Genomic DNA, 14,045 nt, shown 5'->3' with positions numbered 1-14,045 from the left:
GTAAAGGAGAGATGAGCGAGATCTCAGTTCCTTCTCCAGACGCAGAAAGATTTCCTGGACTTGGCACAGTTTAGGCAGCAGCTGCAAAGGAAAAAGAAGGTAAGAGGAGAGGGGGAAGATCAGGGAGGGGGGAAATGGAGGGAGAAGGACAGACTTCTCTGGATGGATGGAGGAATTGGCGGCTCGAGCAATCAAGGCCTCTGCATCAGATGAAGACAGCACCTCTCCTCCTGTCCTGGCTACTTTTTACAGAGGCAAACAAACTGCATCTCTGTTTGGTTTGGTGGCAGCAGAGCCTCAGATAGAAAGTCCATACTGAGAGTGGTGAGGACAGTGGAGAAAACTATAGGAAGCTTGCTTCCTGTTATTCAGGATACCGCTTATAAGCGCTGTGTGCTTAGAGCTCAAAGCATCATCGTTAGAGACCTCACCCCCCACCCCCACCCCACGGCCTGTTTCTCTTGCTCCCCTCTCGGAGGAGGTTTTGGAGGATTTCTAGCAGAACTATCAGATTCTGCAATGGCTTTGTTCCCTAGGCCGTCCACCTGGCAAACTCGCAAGATTTAGTTTTTCTCACCACATACAAGTATACATCCAAACTAGGGTTGTTTTTCTGTGTCATAGAATATAGGTGAGTAGATGCAAAACTTTGCATTTATTTATTTATTCATTTATTTATTTTGACATGTTTATGTAGAGTATATTGAAGGTGGTGACCCTTTGAGAGCTGCATGCAACAAAATTTCATTTTAATGTACGCTGATTAGTCTACATTCAAAGTGACGATAAAGTTATTTGTAGTTACTATTTTTCCTTCCCATTAACCTTCTGACCCCTGTCTTATTGGCATGATGATGATGATGATGATGATGATGATGATGATGATGATGATGATGATGATGATGATGATGATGATTGGGTAGAAAGTTTTGCATCCTCAATTCCCAGTCATCCCAGAGAGGTGTGTCATATTTTAGGAATGAAATCTGATCACCTGATGGCAATTTAAGAATAAAGAGGCAGTTGGCTCTGACTCCCTCTGGTGCAGTGCAATAAGACAACAACCTCAGAGTTCAACTTTTTATTTTTACACAATAGTATAAACTAGCTGTTTCTAGAGCAGCAAATCTATCTAATCGCTAAAACCCAAAATCAAAGATTCATTTTTCCCCACCTCGAGCACAAAACCCAGAAGCCTTAGCATCTTGCAATAGTTTATATCTAATTCTGTGGGTTTTTTTTTCTCCTTTGCCATATAAACTTGGAAATATCCCTCTGCCATTGTTTAAATTGAAGACTGGTTGCAAATAAATGTCTGAAACAGAAAAAGCACCTTTGGTAAGACATTCCTCTCACTGACAGAAATTCTACCCAACCGTGACAAAATGCAACTTGCTCCATCTTCGTAAAAGTCTTTTTAATACCATTCCAGAGAGACACATAATTCTTTTGAAACAGGTTTCTGCCTGCTGGGGAGATTAGCCAGTGTGGGATGCATGAGGCAGCTCTAACACCCTCCACACACACACACACACACACACACACACACACCTGGACTAATGGCTGCGGTATTATGGAATATAGGAACTGACACAGAATTCCGGGATCAAACAGAAAAGGTTTATTGCGCAATAGATTCAGTCGCAACACAAGGAAGCACAGACTGAATCCCGAAGGATTCGTTTTCAATTACTTTTGTACATGGTTGTGACATTTCATGATTGGTTACATTTTCTGACAGCCCACAGCCTGCAAATCTATCTACGTTTCCTGCCTAAGCTTCCTGTCTTCAAGCCTGCGGTTTGGCTACGTGTGATTTAAGCTTCCTCTTGCAAACCTTTAATCTTCAAACTAAGGTTTTCCTCTTACAGAACTCTTAACATGCTCCATTATAAAGACAGTTACATATATTTAAGATTCCTATTATCCCATATTATTTCATTCCATCTTATACCCCCCTTTGGAAGTTTTTTCCATGCAGAAACTTCCACTGTTTCTTATCTGTCTGTTTCTGTTCAGTAAATAGGTAACATTCAATACTTCTTAACAAGCAAGCCAGCATATAATATTTGACAGTGCATGGTTATGTGGTTGGAACAGGTTATTCAGAAATATACACAGTGCAGCTACATTTTCCACTTGCTATTTTCCTCATTGCTTTGCAAGCTGTTACTTTGCAAAGACAGCTTTCTAAATGGGGCCCTCCCAGTGGGCATCCAGCTCAACCCATGTTCACTACTCAATTTATTTCAGTCCCAAATTCTGTATATGTGTTCCAATCAGGAAAACTGATCTGCACATATACCATGGCGATCTCATTCCCACATCTCCTATATTTTTGTTTTTTGCAACAGGAAGTTTTCAGTTACATCCCCGTTACTCTCCGTTCCGGGGATTTTGAGCAGAGATCGTTGTTCAAGGTTCAGTTGTGTTGTTATTATGATGTTTTCTTCATGGTTGGCAAATATGTGTGTCATCATAGCAAATAAAGCAGGAATACATTGGTTAAGCAAAGCAATGATCATGAGTATAGTACACAATATTTTTTCAGCCATCCGGTTCCTGGTAACCAGGAACATAGGCCTGCTCATATGTCCGAGAAGCTGAGGTGTTCAGGGTGTTGACGCACAGGATTGTTGGAGACCATGGTTCACATTCTCAGGGCAGGTGCCAGGCAGTGGAAGGATTTTTGTGCAGGGTCTGTAATGTCCGAGAGCTTCCTTGTGGCAGAATTATTCCGTTTGATGCACAATTCCGCAGGAAATGAGATAAAAAGTGTCACTGAGTAAGTTTTGTTCATAGTGTGATGGTTTGTAAAGTCATCTTCTTACAAAGGGCCAGAAAAGGGGCTATTATCAGGAGAGGAATATCCCTGCAGTTGTCTATACAAGGCATAAACCTGACCCTGGGGCAACGTGAGAGGTGGTTTTGGGATTAAACATGTAAAAAGCAAATTTTCCATATATACACTTCAGACAAACAAAAGGCATCAGTTTGTGTGATGTTTGCAAGCTGTACCCATAAGTCTTGTTTCATGTGTTGTTCAAGCGAATGTCTGGGTGATATGACAGCTGCTGATGCCAAAGTACAGTTATTATCAATCAAGCACAAACAAATTATGACTAAGGAATTTGCAGTTAAACCCGCAAAAATGGCAGCACACAAATTCTCGGGTGCGCTTTGGTGGTTAAATTCTTCACATCTCCCTATGTCACTGGATGACTGGCATGACGGGATCGGGTTGGTGTAGAGTCGCCGTTGCCATCTCTGGGATAGGATTCAGGGGTTGGTGGCCCGACATCTTTGGCTGGACCCTGTAGATGTAAACACAGCAGCCTAGCCCCAACCCCAAGTAATTAAAGTAATCGGTCCTAACCATGTTTTGTCTGGTAATGCTGTAAATATACCAGAGGAAGAGGCAAACTTGTTTTTTTTGTTGAAAATGCCTCTGATAAGCAGTCGAATTAAAAATTGAAAAATTCAATTGATTCAAAGTAAATAAACAAGGATTGAGTTTGTTTTGCATGGCTGGGAGGACGAGGCATTTTTCCTCTTTTGATTTATTCAGGGCATGTTTGTGAGTCTAATTAGCTCGCTCCGCAATTCCCTGGCCATGAGAACCGCAGGGCAAGCCAATTTTGTGTGTGTTGGACCACTTGTCACAAAAGTCTGCAAAGGCAGTACTGATGTAAGCAGGGCCATTGTCTGTTTTCAGTTCAATTGGGCGTCCCATCGCTGCGAAAGTCCGAATGCAATGATTTATTACATGTTTGGCAGCTTCTCCCCTTTATGGGGATGCCATAATAAATCCTGAATAAATATCCATGGAAATGTGCAAATATTTCCATGGGGCAAAGGAAAGGTATAGAATCATCCATTTGCCAGATTTCACAAGTCCTCACATATTTATCCTCATGTTCCGTCCTCAAAAACATATCTCTGACTTCCTCTCATTATCTGAAATCCTCTCTTCCAATGACCAGTTACTGTACAAAATGCACATCAATTTGGTCCCAAAACGACCTCATCAACTGCCAAAGCTAACATCTCCGTCTGCTACGGTCGTTAGCAACCTGTTTTTTTTTTTCTTCCTCTGTCTCTGCAACATCCATTACCTTCCAATAAACAAAGCACATATCATTCCTTTTCCCACTTCCATCCTGACTTCCAAATCAGGCCAAATACCTGCTACCATATTCTCTTCCCATCTATAAACAAAGGAACCCTTTTCAGCACCAATATCTGATCGTCCTCCTAAATTTCCTTGTAAACTGAGCTGGATTCAAACAAAAATGTTACTCACTCTCTCTGACTGCATATTGTAATTTCTAAGTCATCTCTGTAAGAATTCCTAAGAGGGCAGCAACCAGCGCTGCCGACAGACAAACAAACAAATAAACAAACAAACGTGCCATCTGTTAAGTATGCAAAGTGCACGCAAACATAAAAACATAAAAGAGGGGAAAAAACAGCTTCAAAAATAAAACAAACAATCTAAATAAGGTAATTTGAGTCAATACTCTGAAATATAATTGGGTATGAGAATATCAAAAATTTCCAGACGGCAAAGTTGCATTAAAACTGCAAATGCAGGCATCAGATATCACCCTTTACCCCGCCTTTCTTTTGCAGGCTGGTACGGCAGGGAGAGAAAAGAAAAAAATGGTGAAAAGAACACAGCCCCCCTCCTCCTGCCTTCTCACCAGGGAAAAAGAGGGGGGTGAGAAGAAAGGGAAAAAATGTTTTTTTAAAACGACAGGCTCCCTTTTCCTGGGAAGACAGGGAGAAAAAATAGCTTCTCATCATTCATCCAAAACACCTCTTTTAGCAAAACAACACTCTCTGCTTTTTCAGCCAACAGAACCTTGCACAAAACTACATTTCAAGCATCCAATACTGACTACATACGCACCCATTCACATCTGTATTTACATTTCTTTTGCAATAAATCAGTCATTAAATTCATTTCAATGAACTAACTTACCCCCAAAGCAGCGAAAACCCAGACAGTAGTTTTAATCACAAAAGTGATATAGGGCCCTTAACGACTGCCTATGTTGCACAGCTTCAAAGCGAAAGCCAATTCATTTTTCTGGCCAGCAATTAATTAATTAAATCACATTAATATTACACACTATCATTATAGTATGCAAGGCATGGGAGGTTTGGATTTCAACTAGAGCAGTGGTGGGCAACCTTTTTTTTCAACTGAGCCAAATCTCGCCAAAACCACGATTGAAATTTATTTTGAGAGCCACATTTTTAAAACTGAAAATACATAGGATGGTACACTGTTTTTAGTTTTAATAAGTTTTTATTGAGAATATTCTGCATACAAGTATCCACATAGGTCGGGAGGATACAAATAACACAACTAATAAAACAAAAACTTTAGAACAATATTATTTATCGATAACGTTAAATTCCGTAAAATTTGCCTTACAATGTAGAGAAAATTACATCCTGACAATGACTGACAAAGTCACAACCACTAATGTGAACATTGGCCTTGCATTTCCTTGGATAGTTTGAGTAAGTCAGGTTTGTATGTTGTTGTTTTTAATTTCATCTCTCTCTCCCACTTTCTTTCTTTTTTTCTTTTTCTTTCTCTCTCTCTCTCTCTGGCTCTTTGTCTCTCTCTCCCTCCCTCCCTCTCTTTCTCCCTCTGTCATTTTCTCTGGGTGTCTATCTGTCTGTCTCTCTCTCTGTATCTCTGTCTCTCTCTCCTCCTTCCCCCATCTTTGTCACTCTGTGTGTGTGTGTGTGTGTCTGTCTCTCACTCACTCTGTGTGTGTGTGTGTCTGTCTCTGTCTCTCCCTCTGTCCTATGACTGCAGAATGCTGCAAAATACCATAAATGCAGGCCAGTTGTTGAGTGTTTCAAATGTGATTGGAACACTCAACAAGGTGACCACAGTGTGTGTGTGTGTGTGTGTGTGAGTGAGACAGACAGACAGACAGAGAGAGGAACAGAGAGAGGGAGTGAGAGAGGGAATCAGAGAGAGACTGACAGAGTCTGACAGAATCAGAGAGGTACTTTTAACTACCTGGCAGCGACGTTTTGCCTTGGGGGGCTCCTCAGAACATCCCAAGACTTTGGAGGGAAGCTTACAGCCCGGAGCAGGAGCAAAGCCCCTTTCCCAACTGGCCCTTCCTCCCTCGGAATGCTTCGGAGGGAAGCTTCTGCAAAAGCCTGGGCGAGTGACAACAAGTTCCCGCCGTTACGAAGTCTCCGAGGCTGTTATTTTCTGAGCTGTGCGCGCGCGCCTGTTTTCCCCGGCGTAGAGCAGCGGCGAGATTCTGCGCGGCAAGCGATGATTCCGGGGGCCATCCGGGAAGATGAGGAACGCGAGGGGGGACCCTGCCCCCCCCCCACTGATGGCCTCCGGAATCAGCGCTCGCCACTGCTCCACGCCGTGGAAAACGCTTCATTGAGAGAGGGGTTCTTTCCCACCGCCTTGAAGGAGGCGGTGGTGAAGCCCCTCCTCAAGAAGCTTTCCCTGGACCCAGCTTCTTTAATCAACTATTGTCCGGTCTCCAACCTTCGCTTTGTAGTGAAGGTTGTTGAGAGTGTGGTAGCACTCCCCAGTACCTGGATGAAGCTGTCTACCTGGATCCGTTTCAGTCAGGTTTCAGGCCCGGGTACAGCACAGAGACAGCATTGGTCACATTGGTCGATGATTTCTGGTGGGCCTGGGACAGGGGCTGCTCCTCTGTCCTGGTCCTATTAGACCTCTTGGCGGCTTTCGATACCATCGACCATGGTATCCTACTGTGATGACTCGGGGGGTGGGGAGTGGGGGGCACCGTTTTACGGTGGTTCTCCTCCTACCTGTCGGGTCAGTCGCAGTTCGTGTTGACTGGAGGGCAGAGATCGACCCCCAGCCGCGTCACTTGTGGGGTGACCCAGGGTTCGGTTTTCTCATCCCTCCTGTTCAACATATATATGAAACCGCTGGGCGAGATCATCCATGGTTTTGGGGTACGGTATCATCAATATGCTGATGATACCCAACTTTTCATCTCTACCCCAAACCACCCAAACGATGCCCTCGACGTGATGTCCCGATGCCTGGAGGCTGTACGGATCTGGATGGGGAGGAACAGGCTCAAGCTCAATCCCTCCAAGACTGAGTGGCTGTGGTTTCCGTCATGCCGATTTGTGCATCTTGTTCCATCTTTGATGATAGGGGGAGAAATTTTAGCCCCCTCAGAGAGGGCCAGCAATCTGGGAGTCCTCCTGGATATGCAGCTTAGTTTAGAAGAACATCTGATGGCCGTGACCAGGGGGGCCTTACCAGGTTTGCCTGGTACGTCAGTTGCGACCCTTCCTGGATCGGGATGCTCTGCACAGTTACTCATGCCCTCGTCCTGATGTAGGAAGAGGGAAGGACCCAGCCAAGCACTCCAGTGTAGGAAACAGTTTTATTATTTATTATGCATAATAAAGGACCGAACAAAGAGAAAACAGCTTGTCCGGACCCCGAATGATTATCATAAACAGGGTTTTATACCCCACATGACGTATATACTTGCTGATGGTTACATTTGACATATATGGTATAATAAGGAACTGAAAGCACATAAAGGGAGGAAAAGGAGAACAAGCTAGCAAACAGGATACATTTGTCTGGGTCAGCTCATTGCAGATAAAAATAATCATTTATGTCAGCAATTCTTACAAGAAAGGAAATAAGGCTTTGGACTTGACCAGACTTTTTCGGGCCTGCAGCCTTCAGCCTGGCTGAACCAAAGTTTTAGCCTATCTCACTCCCCCCTTTGTGACTCATCTGACATGTCCAGAAGAGTCACATATTCTGGATCTCCTCCAACCTCTTGTGGTTGAAGCTTTTCATATTCCCACATTGCCATTACTTGAGCAGTTGCTTTCCTTTCAGCTAATAAAGATAGACAATTAGTGATAGTTTTAACAAAGATGGGTAGCACACATGGGAGTAGCACACAGCCAGCAGCAATTAACCCTACCAGACCCACAATGGCTTGCAGGCCAGGCAGTTTAGGCCACCAGCCTGAAAATATATCCTGTAGGTTGAGACCTTTCCAAGTTTGTACTGGCACATGGGCTATTTTAACCATTTTATCAGTGATTTCTTTAATTACCTTACCACTTTCATCTATTTCGATACAACAATTAGTCAGATTGAACTTTCCACATACTCCTCCTTCCTTAGCTAATAGGTAATCTAAAGCTAATCTGTTTTGCATAATATAAGTTCTAGACTTTGCACTTTCCCTAGCTAATTGGGTAAGACCCTTAACTGTCTCATTAGTTATGATCTCCACAACTGCTTGCAAATGAATCAGACGACTTAGGATGTACACAGGGGTACGATAGCCATACATGCCTGTATGATTCGTTCTGCAGGCCATTCTTCATCTCCCCAACTATGATGATTACCTCCCACATTAACTTTCCCTATAATAGATGTGTCTACGCCTCTCTTTTTCCTTTGTACATTTCCAACCTCATCATAAACCGGAACCCCCAAAATCTGTCTGTTTCGTAATGGAAGTAGGAAGAATCCAGGTCTGATTATCCCAAGAACACAGGTTCCACACCAATTAGCAGGTAATGATCCATATGCCATTTTTCCACAGATCCAGTATAGGCCATCAGGGGCTAACCATACGAGGGTTTGATTATCAGGATCATTCAAGAACTCCAGCCCCTTAATTTTAAACAGGGCCTGTTCATCAACTCCCTCTGTGGTATTGCTTCCTGACCACCATATTCCACTTTCCCATTTTCCTGTGCATATTAGATTACCTACTTCCTTACATCCAGTTCTATTTCTCCTTCCAAAACACACATTTCCTACCAATCTCCAATCTTTTCCCTGATTATAAGACAAGTTTCCCTGTTGCTCCATATCTAATACCTTAGAGTGATTAAGTTCCTGAGCTTCGCAGGGCCACTTCTCTCCCATGTTAGTCCCTCCACATACAAAACAATTAGCTACACTCAGAGTATGGGCTATGTCCTCAGCTAATTTAACAAAAGTATTAGTTACATATCGAGGAATATCTGGTATGTTTAATTTTTCCATTTCCAGATAAAATGACCAAAATAGGCCCTTAGTGTCTTGTACCTTTCTTGTTGTTTTGGTAATCTTCCATTTAAGTGTTACATGAGGGTCTGCTCCTTTTGCATAGAATCCCAATCCATACAACCCTTCCCATGTTTTCATAGGTGTACAAGTCAGTTTTACAGGGTTGCATCTGTCTGTTTATCGTTTGTGATATTATAGGTGTCATTAGGGACTTTATAGTAGAGTATGCTTTAATCACTGAACCATGATTTCCCCCAATGTATTGTGTAGGTGTTAATGAGGTAGCTCTCTTTGTGCGTTCCCCAAGTGGTTCCTTTAGTGTCAACTTCCCTTTCCCTGGGGTGTAACACAGCACTCCTTGTGTCCCATTGCACCTATCAACTATTACAGGTTGGTTAGTACCAAATACACATGTAGTTAGATCAAACTGCTCACATGTTTTAGGTATTCCCATCTCGAATTGGATGGCACGGCCATCCTGACACATGGGGTACATGGGCCTAACCCTATATGATCTTTGGTGTCTCTAGTTCTCCTTCTTGGAGAAGAAGATTTTCGCGGATCTTTTATTGTCATACCAAATTCAACAGTTCCAGCTACTATTTGTAACATGCATGTTCCCTGCCAACCAGTTCTCAATTGGGAAGGAGACGCCACAGGTCTCCATCCCCAGTATTGAGGTGTTCCACAATCTAAGGTGAGTGAGTTGCTTCCTTCTTTTAAGGGGGTTCTCTCACAAATCCCTCTTCTTAAGAGATATCCTACATATTGACAAACCTTAGGGCTTGAGTACCCTCGGGCTTGGTAAGTGATTGCAGCTATTTTGTCAAACAATTTAGGAGTCGTACACGGGTGGGGCAAAACACCATTCCAACATTCAGGGGTAAACAGGATAGGTGATGGACTATGACAATTCCCTGTTCCAACGTTAAATGCTCGTATTATACGAGGCTGTTCTTCTGGCTTACTCCACTGACCCAAGATGCTAACACATACCAGGTTACTGTCCACTCCATACACCATAGCACTTACCCATATCCACACAATACCATATTTTAGGAGCATATTTATCAGCTTCACGTTCTCTTTGAATCTCTTTGCGATCATCTTCCAATGCTTTCCTGATGGTGGGGCAAGATTTGAGCGTGTAGTAGGAGTGTGTACCTACACCTACTATTTTATAAAACTGTACTTTATCCTCTATGATTACCACATCACACTCCACAGTACAATATGTGCAGAGAACACAATCAATACACTTTACACTTTACAAAACCAACACATATAAGTAATACAAAGAATTTCCTAATGAAGGTCAACAAAATCAAAAACCTTTCATCCAGTCTTCCCCCATGCGTAGAAAGTCAGCGTCCGGAGTGACTTAGCAAGGGTCTTTTCTTTCTTCAAGGAACTTAGGCCACGTAATCAGTTCTGGAGGAGAAATTGACTGGGACTGGCTACCCCAATTATTAAGAGGTTTTGATTGTCCACAGAATAGAAATTTATAGAATAAAATGAGAGCCAATGAGATGATTGTCAGTAGCCAGAGTCCCCACAACCAGGATTCCCACATAGATGGTTACCAATCTTCTGCCGTCCTCAGGAGACCAGCGTCCAGGAGTAGTCCAGCAGGGCAAATCTTCAACCTTTACACTTTAGTCTGCTAACAGCATCCTATTACACACACACAACATACATCATCTGACACGTTTAAAAGTAAGTTTGGTTGGGTTCTTCTGATCCACAGACACCTTCCAACTTGCATCTGCTGCAGTCTTAATTCGTGTCCAGTGGATCCAGGACTTAGGTCCTGCAATCTTCACTGCAAGCGGAGAAGACATAACAACAGTAAAAGGCCCTTTCCACCTTCCCTCAAGCTGTTCCTTCTTCCAATGTTTTACCCATACTTGATCTCCTGGTTTAAATGGGTGACAACAAGTCACCAACCTAGGGGGCACCCTTTCCATTACATAATTTTGGAGTTTTTCAACTTGTTTATTCAATGCCTGCACCATTTCCATATTCCTAACACCCCCCTTATGACCCAAATCAGTCCGTCCCGATAAACTTCTTCTCAGGAGATTTGGAGGCCTACCAAACATCAGCTCATAAGGTGATAACTTGTGTTGCCCTCTAGTAGAGCTCCTAATTGCATACAAGGCTAACGGCAAAGCATCTGGCTACTTCAAATGGCTCTCTGAGCATATCTTTGTTATTTATTTATTTATTTATTTATTTACTGTGCTTCTAGACCGCCCCCTCTCCCAAAAGGGACTCGGGGCGGTGTACAGTCCATGCAAAGAATACATCACAATATAATAAATAGAAAAATTAAATATGTACAGTTAAATATGGAGGAGGTTAAAAATAGAGTTTAAAAGAACTGTACAGTTAGCCAGTATATATAAATATAATTTTGAAACCCCTAAAAATAACACACAAATTAAATTAAAAACAATACCCCTAAAATAACCAGTTAATAATACGTCTACCAGGAGGTAACAGTTGTAATTATGCCAGGCCCGCTAATCGGAACAGGTGAGTCTTCAATTTTTGCCGGAAGGAGCGGAAGTCAGTGGTGGTTCTGATGTCGGGGGGGAGGTCATTCCAGAGGGTTGGGCCCATCACAGAGAAGGCCCTACTCCTTGGTGTCGCCCGCTGGCATTGCCTAGTGGACGGCACCAGGAGAAGCCCCTCCCTGTGTGAGCAAATTGGCCGCAGGGATGTGTGTGGGAGGATGCGATCCCGCAAGTAACTAGGTCCTGTGCCATGGAGCGCTTTAAAGATGTTATTCGTTCCTTTACGGTCCTGTTCACCACAGGGTTCTTGGACTCGTTCACAGTCCACCGTCGGCCTCACAGGGAAGTCGCTGCCGCCTCCCGGAAGTCAGGAAACTCCCATGGCGCCTGGAGGATGTTCAGGAGCAGCTGCCCCGAGGGCCCGAGGGGTTGAACGGTCCTCAGTAAAATATTACCTCAGCCAGTCCCTTCGTCGGTCGCCACTTGATGTAGGAAGAGGGAAGGACACAGCCAAGCACTCCAGTTTAGGAAACAGTTTTATTATTTATTATGCATAATAAAGGACCTAACAAAGAGAAAACAGCTTGTCCGGACCCCGAATGATTATCATAAACAGGGTTTTATACCCCACATGACGTATATACTTGCTGATGGTTACATTTGACATATATGGTATAATAAGGAACTGAAAGCACTTGGTACATATCTTAATTACAGTAAGGAGACAGAAAGGAAAAAGGGAGGGGGCCATATGCATCCGATGGATTATATCAACTATAATGTTTAAAGGGAGGAAAAGGAGAACAAGCTAGCAAACAGGATACATTTGTCTGGGTCAGCTCATTGCAGATAAAAATAATCATTTATGTCAGCAATTCTTACAAGAAAGGAAATAAGGCTTTGGACTTGACCAGACTTTTTCGGGCCTGCAGCCTTCAGCCTGGCTGTTAGACCTGAACCAAAGTTTTAGCCTATCTCAGTCCTTTCTCACCTGGACTACTGCAACGGTCTCTACATGCGGCTGCCCTTGAAGAGCACCCAGAGATGTCAGCTGATCTAGAATGCAGCCACACAGGTTATCATGGGGGTACCTAGGTGCTCCCATGTTACACCCCTTTTAGGCGGCCTGCACTGGTTGCCGGTTGTTTTCTGGGTACAATTCAAGGTACTAATTATGACCTTTAAAGCGCTCCATGACTTAGGCCCAGGGTACCTGCGAGACCACCTACTGCCACCAGTAGCCTCCCACCGTCCAGTGCAATCCCACAGAGTTGGTCTCCTCAGGGTGCCCTCGGCCAGACAGTGTCGGCTAGTGACCCCCAGGGGGAGAGCCTTCTCTATGGGAGCGCCTTCCCTCTGGAATGAGCTGCCCCCGGAGCTTTGCATAATTCCCCACCTCCGGTCCTTCCGACGTGCCCTAAAAAGTTGGTTTTTCCAGCAAGCTGGCCTGGCCTGAATAAAAAAATCTTTAATTTAATTGTTAATTTTAATCCAATTTTTAAAATATTATTGTTCATATTATTGTTCATATTAATTGGGTTTGTTTTTGGATACTCTATCTAATTTCTTTTTAACTTTTGTAATATGTGTGTTTTTTAATGTTGTACGCCGCCCTGAGTCCTTTGGGAGAAGGGAGGCATATAAATCCAATAAATCCAAATCCAATTCATCCATCCAGGTGTCCATCCAACTGATTGTCATCCTTGGCAAGTTGAAAGTGGCTGGGGGTCATCTAGTCCAACCCTCTGCTCAAGCAGGAGTCCCTTTTAGAATAACAGACTAGAAGTCTTCCAAGGTCCCTTCCAGCTCTATTGTGATTGATTGATTCCTTCCTTTCCCTTCCCTTTCTTCTCTCTCCACTCCTAAGCTGCCAAGGCTGAGAAACACAACTGTAAATCATTGAACCTGTTTAGAGCCTTCCAACTCCCTTAGTTTGAAACGGAGCCTCACAGGAACCAGGTGACCTCCAAGTCAAGATCAGAACCCATGGTTCAAATGAACCATGGCTTAATGCAGGGTAGGAAGAAGCACCAGCGATCTCTGCCATCTTTGAAGAGGGTGTGCCTGTCTTCCGAGGTTTTGTAGGGCGTCTGGGAGGCATATTGCCCGTATGAAGAAAAGTTTTGCGAAGGAACATGAATGTGGTGAAATCCATTGCCCATTGAGGCAGCTAAGGAGCGGATAATTTGGAAGATCAGTGTGAGGGAATTGCGCAGCCAGCGTCCAAATGGAGTCAGAGGTGCTGGCATGAATTTGTTGTTTTATGATCAATAAATGTATTTGACATCTATGTTTACCGCAAGCAAGATAGTTAGGCAAACAGGAGCATCATGAGGTAAATCATGAGGTAAACAACAGAGTGCACAGTGCAGAACAGAAGAAAAAAGGCAGGAAAAAAGAGGAACTCCCCTTCCACCCCGAGAGCAACCAATCACAGCATATGTTGTCTCAGGCAG

The sequence above is a fragment of the Natrix helvetica genome (genome assembly GCF_964273705.1).
Source record: "Natrix helvetica genome assembly, chromosome: Z".
Lineage (NCBI taxonomy): Eukaryota > Metazoa > Chordata > Lepidosauria > Squamata > Natricidae > Natrix > Natrix helvetica.
Note: the sequence above shows the minus strand (reverse complement) of the source record.